At 33.7% G+C, this 17,294-nt stretch overlaps 1 protein-coding gene across 1 annotated transcript in view; it reads left to right on the top strand.

The window, feature by feature from the left end:
* Positions 1 to 17,294, top strand: part of LOC129241383 (arginine kinase 1) — a 79,488-nt gene that overhangs the window by 17,651 nt on the left and 44,543 nt on the right. The window lies entirely within an intron of this gene.

The raw sequence follows: 17,294 nt of genomic DNA, 5'->3' as shown, positions 1-17,294 counted from the left end.
TATTTATTGTGACTGTCTTCTAAAATGGGCTTTTCAGCGGTACAACGGATAGTTTTTAGTTACTGAAGTTCTAACTAAACTTATGTGAAACATTAAATAAAAAAATTATTTTATTCGTACATGTAGCAAAATATACACATAGTTTTCATCAAGAAATAGTGGATGGTTAAATGTTCACACATGAGATTTTTTAACTTAAAATATATTGACTCAATTAATTAATGCATGAAATATAAATATTCTGGTGAAGTTTGGGGAAAATGATTCAAATTAACACCCGAAAGGAGAAAAAATAAAATAAAATGAATACGAAACAAAACAAGAAAAAGTATTACATCGAAAATAGGGTCGCCTACATGTTCGACCTATAACACCAATTAATTATTTTCCGATTATTATTATTGGACAGCGTATTAATGTAAAAAATAACTCATGCATACAGTAGAGCACTACAGCGTGACCAGATTATCCAAAAAAAGTAGCAAAAATTATTTCTAAAGATTATCTCTTTCCATTCATGAAGCCTACAGCACATATAGGTGCATACTCAGAGAGCTGCAACGGATACCTAGATTTTGTGCCATCAAAGCGTGCGTGACGTCGCATTCGCTGAATTATGCAATGTTGCCAACCATTTGCTCTTCGCAATAAATTTAGACCTTGTTTATACCCAAAATGCGAAAATATTTATAATAAGTTTGTGGTTTTGTTTATTTTTTTAATTTAAATCTACCGAAACTGTAAGTTAAAAAAACTGTATTATTAAACAAAAGAATGTTAAAAAAGGTCACTCTGAAAAGATTTTAGTGTTAATGAAAACTTGTTGATTCTTATAAAATTTGATATTTTGAAAAAGCAATTTTAATTTTTTTCTCACTTTAAAGTTATGCAGGATATTAAATGTTCTTCTCTCTACTCTTCTTAACATTTAAAACCTCTTTACACATTTTAAAAAAGCGTTTGGATTTAGATACTAAATGCGAATTAAAACCGTATAGGTGTAATCGTTTCTTCCGGTCCTCAATCGGGACACAGGGCATGAAGGGATGTATTCATAGTAAAAATAAGTAACAAAATACCAGAAATTACTTAAGAAACCATAACGACATTTTTACAAAAACAGTACCTTATCTCATTACATAACCCCGAATGTAGCAAAAAGTCGTTCTCTTAACAAAAGAGTTTCTTTTAACAAAAAACTCATAAATTAAATTGCTCTTAACCAAAACACACTACTAATTAAAAAAAAACGCACTATTTAAAGACAATTTGTCACGCATACAAAGTTCTTTAAGTAGTTCAATAAAAATTTGGTATTTTATTTTCTTTAAATAGGCATTTCAGTGCGTTTTTATATCCAAAACTAGGCAACACTGCAATAGCGAGAGAGATTTGACTGCTGAGAGGAGAACAACACAAACAATTACCGCGATCGCGGGCAATGCGACCAGATGTTAGAAAAAGTAAAGCTAAATAAAACTAAGTGAATTATTGAACTAATTTTTAAAAAATGTAAATTTTAATTAGAACAGGCTAGAAAAATGGCATAAAGAGAGAACTAAAACTCCGACACTAAATAACAACAAAAAAAATGCTAAATCAAGTTACGAAAATTGTAATCTGGCCATACTGGTGATATTACGACGCCACCCATTGTCAAATTTGCTGAGAGCAAAGTAACGGTACCATGATAGGCGACATCTCATTATTCTTTCCATCATGGATTTTGTGTATGCTCGATCATTTACTCGGACTTAGCCTTATTGCCATATATAAAAACGATTTCTCTTATCAGAAACAACAACAACTGGGTGAAGAAATAAAGGCTCGAAACCTTTTGTGACACGAGCTACTCGAGACCTTCAAGTATTGTTTGTCTTTGCATGCACTCGTTGAAACGCTGCTTGATGTCGTGTTGTTCTTTGCATGCATACATATCTAATACGCATACACAACAATACAAATCGGCGATCACGCCAACTACATAAACTCAAAAATAGAATGTTGCGTCTCGGAGCTGCCTGCAAAGCCTGGCGACTATTTTGTTTAGTTGTAGCAAATTTGAAGCATGAAGCAGGAGACGGCGCGAAACAACTCGATGCCGGTCTCTGGTACATACGTATGTATTATATGTACATATGTATGTGTGCAGGTGTTCATCCTGAAAAACTAAGTTGTTTTGCGGATCACAACATTGTGGTATATGCATTCCTCAGAAGCCGCAAAAAAAAATGCATCCAAAACTGCGTTTAAAAAATCGCATATATTCAGATATATATATAAAATTGTAATTATAATTACAATATATAGGTACATACATACTTAGCTGAATAACTACTTGCGAGGTGTGTTCAAAAAGTATCGCGAATTTTGTGTTTTTTATTTTAAAATTATTTATTTATTCATTAATATATATTTTGTCCCCTTCAAAGTAATCCCCATGAGATATTATGCACTTGTGCCAAAGCACTTCAAAAAATCATTTTTTTTATCGTGTTCAGCTCCTCCTTCGACGCCGTCTTTATCTCGTCAATCGTAGCGTAGCGTCGTTTTTTCATGGGCCTCTTCAGTTTCAGGAACAAGAAAAAGTCACAGGGCGCCAGATTCAACGTCATGACCATAAACCCACGATTCGTCACCAGTTATGACCCTCTGGAGCAAATTTGGGTCGTCGCGGTGCTGCTTTTGGGCGAAATAGAGCAGTTTTGGTACGAATTTTGCGGCGACCCGTCTCATGCCCAAATCATTGAAAAAAATCAAATGGCACGAGCCAATCGATATGTCTAGGTGTTCAGCAACTTCTCTAACGGTGATATGAAGATTGGCCAATACCATTTTCTTCACTTCATCAATTTTTTCGTCTGTTGTTGAAATGTTCGGGCGTACGGCACGCTTTTCGTCGTTCACATCTTCTCGGTCTTCTGAGAACATTTTGTACCACCGATAAACGTTGCTTTGGTCCAAATTAGCTTCTCCGTATGACACAGTCAACATTCGAAATGCATCCGCGCACTTAATTTCGTTTTTCACACAAGACATATAAAAATTGTATAAAGTTCCACGGAAATGATATTCAATGGAATTTTATGTATGTATAATACATACATACGCGCATACATAGGTACATACATACTTATTTATCAAAAGTGACACAATACACCTTTTCTATTGAACCAATTGTTTATGCGAGGCGAAAAAATTTTGTATTTCGGGCCTTCCCCTACCAAAGAAAATGTACATATGGGCATACATACATATGTACAATATGTCGGTACGAGAAAATGTTTTCATATAGGTAAACCAAATAAAAATGGTAAATAAGCCGCTCTTGCACAAGATAAGATGAGCGTTTTGGGGTCATTGTCTTATTGAAACAAGAACCCTTCAACATCCAGTCCAAGTTTATCGGCACTATCATGCAAATTGTTCTTCAAAATGTTTAAATACAGATGTTTGTCCATTTTATCATCAATAAAAACTATTTTTCCTACCCCAGATGCAGCTAATGCACCCCCAAACCATTGCATTTCCTCCTTCTTGATTAACGGTAGGTATAAGATAAATATAAAAAAATAAGTATCTTCTTTCCAACGTTTGGAGGGACTTCTGATCCGAAAACATTAAATTTCGACTCATCACTGAATGTGACGTTTTCCCAAAAAGAATCTGGCTCATTTATATAGCGTTTGGCGAACTTCAATCTCGTCTCTCTATTAATATCCGAAATGTAGGGCTTGCGGCGTGTCACTCTGCTATAATAACCAGCGTTCTACAGGCAATTACGCACTTGTTGTGGGCTTACGCTTTTAAGCAAAGACTAAAGACTTGAATATTTCGGCATAGTATCGTTGAGATTATTTTGGGATTTTGCGCAACTGATGCTACTTTGTGTTCCTCACGTGGAGTCAATATTTTTCGCCTTCCGGCTTGGTGGTGATTAGCTTCCAAGTTACCAGTATTAACCTAATTAGCGATAACACTTAGCCTACTTTGTATCAATTTCGCGTAGGTACTTGTTTTCAAAGCACAATTCAATTACAATTTTACGCATTTCTAGTGGTAAATCCGCACTTCGTCCCATTTGTCACGTTCAAGCGAGATATTACGCATAGATAATATATTACGCGCAACTGAAACTGCATCGCTGATAAAAACTAAGAAAAACAAATATTTTTTCGTTTTCAGCAATGTTAGTAAAAACACAAAGCGTACGAATAAAACTTTTGCTGCATTTTGCGACATCTGCCTGCTTTCCTTGGAACCATTCAGTGTGAGTTGAAATAATGGGAGTTTTGTTTGCGGTAATTCATCAGGAATGTAACATTCTTAAAGTAATATACATATGTATGTAAATATACATACATATGTATGTGTTGTCACAGCAAATATAATATTTTGCGCAAAGCTTAAGTTTTTTACGTACTACGCAGGGTATACGAATAAATTGTGTGAGAACTGTATACGCATATACACACATACTTAAGTACACACTAGGAATGTTGCGGATAGTCACAAATGCACATTCGTAAAAACCAACGAATGCTAATATTGTGCAAGTCTTGGCGCGACAAGAAATTTTGGACACTAAAGTTGTGTGCGACAACAAAATTAGCCATTACCAGCCATCAATCCAAATCAAGAGCGTAGGCGAAAATACTCTCCCAAAAATAATAGCAAAATAGTTAATGAACGGAAAATTTGGCATCACTTGCCAAATAGCATAAATATATTTTATATTCATAAGTACATATGTATCTACCTTTTTTATTGATAACTTTTCCATTTTATCCTTTATGACTATAAACTGCGAATTTCAAACCTAAGCAAATATGCACAAATACCAGATTCCTCAAAAAATAAATTTGTTTGTTTACAAAAAGGGCAATAATAGACATTTATAATACGTTTCCATACAAAATTTCTCTCCCAAAATCTGAGATTATAAAATAATCCTAGATGATAATCATACTTTTTGACATTCAACCCTGTATTATCGATAATTATTATTACGAATGTAAGGATAAACATCAAAATAAAAACTGAATGAAATGGACGCAGGCAAAGAAAACAAGTCTGTAAATTATAATATTAATAAATATTATTAATTATGGATTCACTTTACAGAAAAAATCATGTGTCCATAAATGGCGCGTACACCCTTTTTGGGTGTTTGGCCGAGCTCCTCCTCCTATTGGTGGTGTGCGTTTTGATGTTGTTCCACAAATGGTGGGACCTACAGTTTCAAGCCGACTCCGAACGACATGCGTATTTCTGCCATAATTTTTTGCAACCTCAGTAAACGTCGCTTACGGATTTCTTCCAACTGTTTATTATTAGCAGCCAATTGCGCAATTAAATAAGCTATTTCTTCTCTTTGTATTTTTCTCATATCGTTAGTAATAATTAAACAAACCAAAAACACCGAAATATTCCACCAAAATAATTTATATGAAAAAAAAACTTTCACAACTGATTGCCATATGTGGGTAGATTAATTTTGTGGATTTATTGGTAGTTAATGCATATGTGAACGTACATACATACATACCATATCATATGTCCTCGTGATAGATAATTTTTGATGGCTAAAATTTCTCGAGCACGAAATGAACATCTCTCTTGCATCGAACTGCCACTTTACCCTCCCAAGTTTACAGTGGTGGATTGCAAAAATTGGGAATAATTATTACAAATTTTTGAGTTATCAAACGCAACCTAATTAGTCAACAGGATTTTTCAATGAAAGTGACAAGATCTGATAGATACTTTACCCCACATTTCCACAAACTAAAGTTTTGATCTTAATAAATTTATCAGACAATATACCGCCAATGGAGACAACCATTGCATGCGGTGTTAAAAGAGTTAGGTGGATACATTGAACAAATAAAATTTTTTTTTATACTGCATGAAAAAAACATATATATGTAAATACATATATGTACATATGTATGTAACTGAATATCTCCTCAACTGATAATCGTCAATCGAAACGACTTTAAAATCAATGTTAAGCTTCGTACGCAGATATTTTCGCCCCCACAGCAAGTATTCGACACTTTGACAAAAAGGGTTATTTTATAATCTCAGATTTTGGGAGAGAAATATTGTACGGGAAATCTCGCTTTTTATTTGCGGATTGGGAGTTAAGCACGAAAAAGTAGAACATCTACTTATATGTGAATTACATGAAATTCCACGTATGTATGTACGTAACATTCCCATTCCATATGTACATATGTATATGCAAAAGTTCAGATCCATTAACGAATTATGTAATCCTACCCAATGAGTTCATGTGTACAATATATGTACATATGAATCGTTGCAATCGTTAACACATTTTTATTTACAATTATATGAGTGTACGTTAATACATATTTGTATACAGTCACCTACACACTAATTGAGAATATGCCAAATCGTGATTGCTTTGTAGATCCAAGAGTGTATTAGAAATTCCCCCGTACACCGACATTGTCACGTAGACCATTTCTTGGTTGATCGAAAAAACAAGCATTGCAAATTCTCATATTTCCAGAAGTTCATGAGGGTACTCCAAACTTCTTTTATTCCATATTTCTTGTTGTTGTCATTCTCTTAAATTTTACTAACACATTTGCTAATCGCAAACAATTATTCAAAATTTTAATAAAGTTAGTTGCTGTGCTAATTAACCAACAAAAGAGTGCAGGTAGGCAAACACAGGTACATGATTGTGCAAGTCACATTCACATCTATATACCCACATACATACATATGTGTGTCTGGTACATTTATACCCAATTAACATTAAAAAGCAGAATGATATAAGTTGAACGAAGTTCGAAAAAAGGGTTTAGTGTACCAAGTGTATAGCCATGAAAACATAATCCCATATGCACATGCATGTACAAGGTGGCGTAAAATTAATCATCCTATTAGTCCGGGAGCCAGGGGTCGATTTTGGACTGCGTTTTTATACCGTTAAATTCTTGACTATACTTGTGATTTAGATTTCATGAATAACGAAAGTGAACGTCAGCTGGCGCACCCGCGGTGGATGTGATTGTGGGAGGGTACGAAACGTGTCGAAAAAAAATTTCTATCAACTCATTTTCATACATCTCGGCGGTGCGCGGAATTTTCAATGCTTTGGCTGCCGGTCTTCCCACCGCTATAAACGTAGCTGACCATCATTATTATATCTTCATATGTGTCCAAAATTATGTAAAGAAATTTCCATCGGCATAAAGTAGTTTTACTTTTTAATTTATTTTACAAGTTCGCCTGTTCAGCTGACGTATTTTCCCCACTCTACGGCGCAGCTGACTATTTTTTTTATTCTACTAAATGTCAACAACACACAAAAAAATGTCAGTCGGTATTAAATGAGTTGTTAAAAATTTTTTTTCGACACGTACCGACCGCTACTGAACCAGCTTACGGTTGGTTTCGTTATCCATTGGATGGCGTCTGCCTTCAGTATTAAAATCAGTCGGTATGAAATGATGAGGTCAAAATGACCCCTGGCTCCCGGACTATATCGGAAGATTTATAATTTTTGTAAATGGCGTCGTACGTTAATTGAAACTTGAGGACTAGAGAGCTACAGTATACAAACATACACGCAACGGAACGCCTAAATGTCAAAATAAAGATTTCCGTCATTCAAATCATTTTTTTTTCTTTTTACTTATTTAGTAAAAAAGTTATTCAGCAACAAAATTATGATGATTAATTTTACGCCACCTTTTATGTAGATGAAGTTGGATACGAATATGTTCTTCATGAACTCGTGATATTATGTACTTCATAACAGGGCATTTTCCCGCGCTAATTATGTTTGTACATAAGTCGAGTTTTGTTCCATAAGATTTCGATGCATGAATAGAATTATCTATTTTGGGGAATTATGAAATCTAGTAGAGTTTTTAAAATTACCATTCATAAAAATTAATCTCACCTTGTTCTAAGATTGTCCTGAATATTAAAATGAAGACAACAACGATGCTAGTTCATCTTTATATCGAGGAACTCGCACCAAGAAAATGGTAGAGGCACTACATTATGAAAAGATTTGACAGAATCGACTTTTTACCAAAAAACTAAGAATGTGTTATACGTGTGATATACAAAAAAATTAACACAATAACACTTCGTTACTTCAGACGGCTGCCACGTCAAATTCCCTCAAAGCCGAATAAAGGTCTGCTAAAGAGCACACCTCTAAAAATCCTCACCATGGGTTTTCATTGACTTCACACGCATTGCAGAACAACACTGAAAATTAGGAAAAATTATTCGATGAGCGATTTGGCACAAAATACGACCAATTAATTTTTTTTTTTTTTTTTGTTTTGCCAGCAATTCATAAATGCAAGAAGGAAAAATGTACACCTAGTAATTGCAAAGGCGGACATCGTATCCGAATGGGTTGGTGAATGACTACCATTTGGAAGTGCACAGGTTAGAAGCCCGCACGAAACACGAATTGACAGAAAAGTTATATTCTAATAGCGTCCGCCCCACGGCAGACAAAGACAAACCTCCGAGTGTATTTCTACCATGGAAAACCTCCTCATAACGAACCATCTGCCATTCGGACGCGAATTGAAGCCTTTTTGTTTTGTTCTGTAAATTCAACAACGGTACTCTTCTGTGTGTTTTGCTAATAATCCGGCTTCTACCAACCTGTATCGAACTGTCCGATTTGTAGCATGGAAATTTAGTCCTATTTTAAGCTTGTTTGATGACGAAAAAGTTTTGATTTTACCATAACCTATGGGTTTTTTGTTTTGTCTTCCCCGAAATTTTACATTTTTTTCCTCGAGGTTCAGATTTTGTTACGTTATGAATAGAAATGAATGTATAAAGTTTAAAAATTATTGCTACCACCAAATAGTTACCGTTTTTATTGTTTTTTATCGAGGACAAAACTCTTTTTTTTTGTCACATATTGTAAATAGTTTTAACAAAAACCAATTTGCATATATGTAAGTGATACCAAGGCGAATTCACTAAAGGCGGTGGCATTAGGCCAACAACAACATTTTGTACATTAGAATGTCACGTCAAATTATAAAACAAACAAGTGATTTATTTGTGAAGGCAAAATAGAAGAAAGAAATCAATTTATTTGTCGTGTTGAAATGCTTTTAAAATATTCATAATAACTTTTGAATTTAAATTCTTTACAAAATTTCCGTTTTCAAATCACAAATGTAAGTAATACGTTTCGTAATTACATTTTGTGCCGACATCCGAATTTATACGGTGAAAGGAAAAAAAATCAAAACCAAAATCAGCTGGCTTTCCGCTACCACATTTAATAGACTCCTTCTCCAATGTGTGATGTCTATGTCAATATTGTTCCTCAACTGGAGGAGCCTGCAGTTTTGCCTACTCCGAACGGCAGATGGCTTTTAATGAGGGATTTTCCATGGTTGAAATGCACTCGCGGCGGAGGGCGAGCGCTTTAGAAAAAACCGTTTCTATCATTTTCTATAAGATTTGACTTGTTTAATACAATACCTTCAAGTAATCAATGAAATCAATTCAAGCAAGTAATTACAAATATATGTAAGTATACACGTTTATGTAAATACTAAGGCATCAGTAATAGAAATAAGCTGTTCACTTTATTTCTCATCATCATCTCCACGAAGTAAAATTAAATTTTTCCAGATCCTCTTTAAGAAAAATGAGTCTTAACATACACATGAATTTTTTCACTATAAAAGTTTCCGGTTGCGCTAATTCCGTGCCCAAAAGTTCATGCAAGTGGACAATGTTTCTAACTGCGATTCGCCTAAGAGTGACCAGAGGTCATTATTTTGCATACGGTTCAAGCAGCTCAGAATTTCCCACTCCCGTAAAGTACCCAGGCTAAAGTAGAAAACTTACTCTGGTGAATCTTCTCCTGCGTCTGCCAGTAGAATGCAGCTGCAGGTAGGCTGGTTGGTGTCCGTAAAAGGGTAAGAATGCAAAACCAAATTGTGAGGTAAAAATGTGTTCAAAACAGAAGTTAAGGTGCCTACGTTTTTCCAGAACCATATGCTTTATTTGCTTGGATCCTATTCAAGGTTTTTTTTTATTAGAATACTGATACTTTTGCAGCGCGACATGTGAAATTATCGCTAAACCCTTACCATGAACTGATTTTGTGAAAGACTAGGGGGTCAAATTAAGTTAAACGAAATCTACTAAATTATCCTCGTCCTTTAATGAAATGTCTTAAAAAACATGAGTATCTACTATCATCTCATTTATCACTCAAAAAAACACTAATGCGGATGCCACCATAGCTAGTATTCAAATCGTTTGAAGTTAAAAGATTGTTAGTTTTTTTTAATTTAATATGTGAAATATTAGACATAACGAAATTCGTCTGGGATCTTTCAAATTTTCAAACTTTAATCCTTTTTTTGCAATTTTATTTTTTGCGCATATAAGAAAGGAATATGTCGTATAAACTTGGGAATGCGTTGAAAAGTTTTCGAGTTATAATGACAGTCAATTTAAAAAAACAGTGCTTCAGGAAAAACTCATATTATTCGCAAGAAATTCCTAACAAATGGGAATATCGAAAAATCCTTTTATTTACATACATACGTGTTCTACAAATTCAGTATATTATAAAAGTAACCGAACACCCGCGATGCCCCCCCTCAAGTCCCTTCTGCCTAGAAGAAAACGGATATTGCTCCAATCGTTTATTTAATTAAGCTCGATTTCGATCGCCTTGACTAAAAACGAACGACTTGACGAAAAAATTGCATGCGAAAGCAACAATAACGCTGTCGAGCAAGATTCGCTGTAATTGCAAATGTAATTTTAGACAGCCCTATTCCAGCGATACCCAGATATGTTTATTTATACCAGTCACTTCATCTATTCGCCACTTATTAACGCTTGGCGAAACGAATAGCCCTATTATCAGACCGTCGAAACTTCTCGGCTGACGTGCGAACCTTGCAGTGTATTCATATAAAAGGTGCTTACCGGGTACTTCTATTACTCATCTAACGCCATAAGCTTGTGCACATTTATTATTTTATATAAATATCCACGCCTATCTACATCGATATGTATGCCGACACAACTTTTACGATTAACTGTCATAGCGAGTGATTGCAGTTTTTCGTATTGTTAGCACATTTGCAAATTTGTGTATGTATGTATATAAATATGGGCACATACATGCCTGCATTGTGCAAATGTAGACACAAAAAAGAGATCGACAACAAGTGGTTAATTGCCTAACAGTGAAAATAAGTTCGTTAAATCATGTGACGAAATGAGCATTGCACGGCCTCAACAAGTGGGAAACAGCGCAATCTGAACAAAATTTTTATTTTTTATTACTAACTGAACTAATGTGTATCTTGCCGCCGATATGGTTTTTGTTTTTTGTTATAGCAGAATTGACAGGAAAAGGGTTCGACATGCATTAATTTTAAAAGTCTTACATAATTACCTATTTATTATCCATTAATATGCATATATACGTGTATGCACATTAGGATGACTCGATAAAAATTTTTTTTCTTGATGCTGCCCCTAAAATTTGCTCTATGGCTAAAAAAAAGTTAGGTTCCTATTGTTTTATTTAATATTTACTCGGGCGGCCAACGCTTTGAAAATTATAATTGAATTTCTCATGAAGGAATATGCACTTTTCCGTAAATTTGATACAAAATATTTATACATTTTGAATAAAAACAAAATATTAATCTATGCTTTATTAAAAAAAAGTATTTAAACTATCTTTTATACTTATATGTATACTTCCACAAAAGTAATAAAAAAAACAATTTTAAATATATTACTTTTTAATGCAACAATATATTGATAAATATTACTTACAGTTTTAATATATAAACGGTGCCATATCAAGAGATCCAAGTATTTTGGACATTGTCGTCAATCCTTCTATAAACTGGTTGTAGACTTGAGTACAGTAAGAAGTAAACTAAGAAAAAAATCAAAAACAATTTTATTATATTGAGATTTATTCAATGTTGAAAATTTTGGTATAGAGATTTTAAAAGTAAAATATATTTAGTTCTTTTAAGCATTTAAACAAAAAAATATTTTTTGCATAACATGTAGTGTGAAAAAAAAATTGGCAAATATTATATTTTTGTTTTTGGAAATTTATTTGAAAATTATTATTTTTTATTAATGTATGTACGTATGTACGTAGCGACAAATTGCAAACGGACGTAATATACGAGCACGCATGGTGACAAGATTTTAGAGGTGTGGACAAAATCAGGCTTAACCAACTCTCAGCGAATTTCAAAGAAACAGTTGATTTTCTGACGTAACAGGGGATTTGACAGGGGTTTCTTTACGTAATATGTAAAATTCTGTTGGTGATATACGAAAAAAATTAGTACAGCCAACCTCTCCTACTACTTCGTTGCCGTCTGAACATCGACTGATTGGACAAGTGTGTGAATACGTGTGAAATGAGCCGGCAGAATTCTGCTGCCGAGTCTCCAGTGACTGACAGCCGAAGTTACTCGTTCAATTTCGTTTTTACGATAACAGATTGGCTAAACCTTGTATCCATAATCGCTTCGTTAGAGTAGTATTTTGCACTGATTTTTCATTGATTTGCTGTACATATTTGAATATACATAACTCGAAAAGTTATGGGAATCCTATTATGCAACTTGGAGGAATTTTCAAGAGTAGTCTATACTATTACTAACAAGAACCAAAACAAGAAAACAAAAACTGGGAGGATATCAAAAATGAAGCAAAACAAAATTTATCCCAAAATTTTGAACAAAAAAATTTTATTTATAAACATTTTTTTATTTAACCCTATGGACTTAAAAATATATATATATACATTATATACACTATACACTAAATTCCAAATATGGAAAAAACTAGAATTTTCTAGGTGAGACAGCAAAAGTTATCATATATCATCAATAAATTATTTAGACAATTCCAAAAACATTTAAAAATAATGTAATAATACGTAATTTTGTTTTTAAAAATTTCTTAGTCCAAAAATAAAAACAAAAAAAAAGATAAGCATTTTTCGGTTTTAATTTCCATTTTCTAATTATTTTTTTTTTTTTTTTTTGTAATAAAGCATACAGATTATTTTCGGACGTTTTTAAGGGAAAATCAAGTGAGAAGATTACATAATATCGACATTTATACCAAATCTACGAAGAAGTGCAGTTTGTTCATGGAAATTCAATTGTAAGTTTCGAAGTGTTGACGGGTCTGCGCAAATATTTAATAAAATAATGCATAGAAATATTTAATACATTTTTTGGCCATAGAACAATTCTGTTTTTTCATTTGCGGGTCATCCTAATGCAAAAAAATGTACTCGTATTTAAAAATCGATTAGTCTCAGCAAATCTCCGATAATATGCATATATATGTATGTATGTCAGTCATTACCGATTTATCTTTTAAATTCATTTCGGCTTCTGTTTTAATTTCAATTCATATACTGTATTTTCACTATAAATACATGTGAACCGAAAATGCAGGAAAATTGTTCAATCAATAAAAATATGTATATTTCTTACACAAATTTTAAACTTGAAAATTTCCAAGCATTCAAATGAATATACATATAAAAAATTATAATTAATAAAATGTAAAGCAAATAATAGCACCTCAAGATGTTGAACTGTTTTGACTATTTTTCTTTTATTTGCTTAATCTTCACTAATTTTTTATAAAAGTATAGGTCATTATGTGACAAAACCCATACCAAAAATACCAATACTTATTACTCGTTCAGTTCATTTCAAATTTCAAAATTTGTAATTTTCACAAAAGGAATAACAAAACACGATCAAGAAAATTTAATCACATTCGGAGCCCAATAAAATAAATGCGACGCAAGTAAAATGTTGGAAAGTGCCAGGTGCCATGACCACTTTGGAGTGAATGTCGATAACGGCTTAACGGCTTGTTTAGATCCGATGTAAGGAGATCGGATAACACCTCATCCACTGTTTTATATTTTAAAACTAAGTTTCTGTTCTTCAGTCTGATGTTGAAAGTAGTAAAATTCCAAAAACTAACAGCCAGCTTGAAATCAATTATACTAAAGTGTGAGCGAGTATATAAAGTTCGGTCCGGACATAATTTAGCCTTCTTTACTTGTTTTTATTAAGATTTATAGTGATATTATATAGCGAACCTGATGACCTGAGTAATTTAATTGGCTGCCGTAATCGAATGGTTTGGCGCGTGATTACCATTAGGGATTACCCAATTTTAGAGCACCAAATGATAAAAAACGTTTTTTCTAATAGCGACTGCACCTCTGCAGGCAATGGCAAACCTCCGAGTGTATTTCTGCCATTGGGAAGCTCCTCACAAAAAAACAAATGCCCTTCAAAGGCGGCTTAAATCCTCCCATTTGTAGAAAAACAACAATACGCACACCACAAATAGGAGGAGGAGCTCGGCTAAATACAATACTTTATATAAGTACTGGTATATACATATATAAGAAACTCGCTGTTTCTGTGGCATTATACTTGGCTTGAGTTTTAACCATGTCTATACTATAATAACACCGTAGAAAAATCGTGTCTGTACATCGAAAATGTAATAGACTACTTTTATGTCTGTCCGTTTGCCTGTTCGCCTACTTGAATTCCGAAACTACTGACTGGATTTGCATGGGATTTTAACTGGTGACTAGACAGCATCCTCGGGATGTGTACAAAAAAACAGAAATTTACTCTTTGAATTCTTTTGAATAAAATTTTATTTTTCCAACGGCATCGGCGTATGCCGGTGTCTCATTTTTTTTATTTTTTTATTTTTTAACTTAAATAAAAATTAATATCGTTCATACATGGCTGTGAAAAAGGTCTTGAACGCAAATGTACACATACATACATATGAAAAACAACAAATCTCAACTATTTTTTGACGCAGAGCTGGCTAAAGTAGGATTCATCATTCGGTTCATTATATTCTGAAGTAAACAATTTTGGCATTATACCAAATTATGATTTTCGCAAAATATGCAACGTGGCGCAAAATAACCATCCAATTTTATTTTTTAATAACTTGTTTACGAAATAACAAAAATGTGGTTTTGATTTATGGAAATCTTTATTTTGACTTCTACGCGCTCCACTGATTTTCTCTTTGTATACCGCAGATGTCTAGTTCTCAAGTGCCAAATATGATTGACTTTCGATGCCATTTGCAAAAATTATAAATCTTCCGGCAGGGTGATTAATTTTGCGCCACCTTTTATATGTGTGGCTGCAATTGTCCAGATTTATTTTGATAGAACATATATATATCTATCTAAAGAATGGAAATGAACTAAATTAATTCAAATATTAATATGGACTTTTTGCTTTTTAGGAGCAATTATAATTATATAATATATTTGGTATAATTAATATATAAGCCACAGTTAATTTGGTACAGCGTTGCCACCAATTTAAAAATAATAATAATTATTATTTATACTGATCGGCTGTTTGTGCACTGCCACCTGAAGAGATCTATTGTGCAGCCATGTAGCCACTCAAACAGTTTTAGGCTTTAATAAATCCTAAAACTGCTGTAGGCTAAATTTATACCAGGAGGCTTGTATCTATAGCCCCATTTCGCAGGTAATTTAGTCTGCGTCATGCCACTGCTGGGCAGTTCCATAGAACGTGTTTTGCTGTTTCTTGTGCGTCTTTGCAGAGTCTACAGGAATCGTTTTCTATCGCAGCTATCTTTTCCATGTGATAATTAATGTCCTTTCTTCTTAGGTTAAGGATTGTTTCTGCCTTCATCCGTTCTGGATCTATGAGTCTTTTCCAGTAATCGATTAGGCCTCGTTTTTCCTGCTCACGCAGAAAGGCAGTTTTGAAGCTGTTAATGACCCCGCAGAAAGTTTCAGGGCCTATGTAGAGAGTTTTTGCCCCCTTTTTCTCTAAAGGGTTCGCAATTTCATTCCCTTCGTGCCCCTCATGTCCCGGGACCCACATCAAGGTAACAAAGTTTCTTGATGCTAGGGTGTTGAGGATTTTAAAACATTCCCAGACAGATTGGAATGAGAAACTTTTTGACTGTCAGAGAATGTTAATATTGGCACCGCGCGTGCCTCTCCGTAGACATTCTCTGGACACAGCTCTAAGGCGTGGACCTTCGCCTGGAAAATGGAAGTAGGAGTACCCACGTCATGATTAGTCTATCTATTTCGTTTCTAACCATACCTCTTCGATATTGCTCGTAAGGCTATGTATGGCAGTTTCTGTCGACTTACCTGACTGGTAAGTGTATTGTTCAACAGTTTAGGAATAACTTATTTTTTATTTAAAAAAATACATATACTATACACGTATATATATATATTTTTTTTTTTTTTTCAATTTAATCTTAAAACATTAATCACTAAACTGGCCTTAAAAAAATCTTTACAAATGCGGTAGTTAATTAAAAAGTGAGATACAAAACTTTTAGAAAATGAAAATTTTAATTCAATTTCAAATGGCGACATTTACGTAGTTTGAGCTAAGAGCCCTAGAGACTGAACTCCAAATTGGTGATGGAGAGCCTTAGAAAATTTAACGCACTTGGCATGTCCAATCAAGTTTGGATATTCTAAGTAGCGGGTAACATTGGCATAGAAAAAAGGGAGATTATTGACAAACTCGCAAAGAAGAATGAAGGATATAAGGCATTGATACAAAGGCCTTCTGAGGCTTCTGCAAGGAGTACATTTCGGCCCTGAAAAAAGAAGAGGATGACGATCCTAGAGTTTGAAGCACTACAAGCGTTTTTGGGCTCTTACAACCAAAACAAGAGAGAGTAGAGAACGAAACTCTTCAGCATTGCTCTACAAATATGCATATAGTATATGCAATAGAAGGCTGTATGACCATCTAATAATGGATGGCACGATTAATTTCAATTTCATTTCATCATTATGTAAAATTTGTTTACAGTAAAAAATATTTTTCACTCACTCTATTATACTTAAGTTATTGAGTCAAAACGAATATTGCATGTATATATGCGGAAATCTCATGTTTCTAGCAACAACAAAACTTATTTTATTCCTATTCGCTCGTACTACTGTAGGTACATATGTGTGCATGTACATGTATACAGTGGCGCAAAACACTCTACGCTTATTATTAATTTTTAAGCGATACCTTTTAAATATTCCTCTATGTTCGCTGGGTAGATTAGAGTTTTCATTGCCACTTTACATTATTATTATTGTTCAAATTTCATTTTAATATAATTTTAATTGCGTTTATTTCATTAATTCACTTTTAATGTACTATTAATTGTTAACC

The sequence above is a fragment of the Anastrepha obliqua genome, chromosome 3, assembly GCF_027943255.1.
Source record: "Anastrepha obliqua isolate idAnaObli1 chromosome 3, idAnaObli1_1.0, whole genome shotgun sequence".
NCBI lineage: Eukaryota > Metazoa > Arthropoda > Insecta > Diptera > Tephritidae > Anastrepha > Anastrepha obliqua.
Note: the sequence above shows the minus strand (reverse complement) of the source record. Positions and strands in the feature narration are given on the sequence as shown.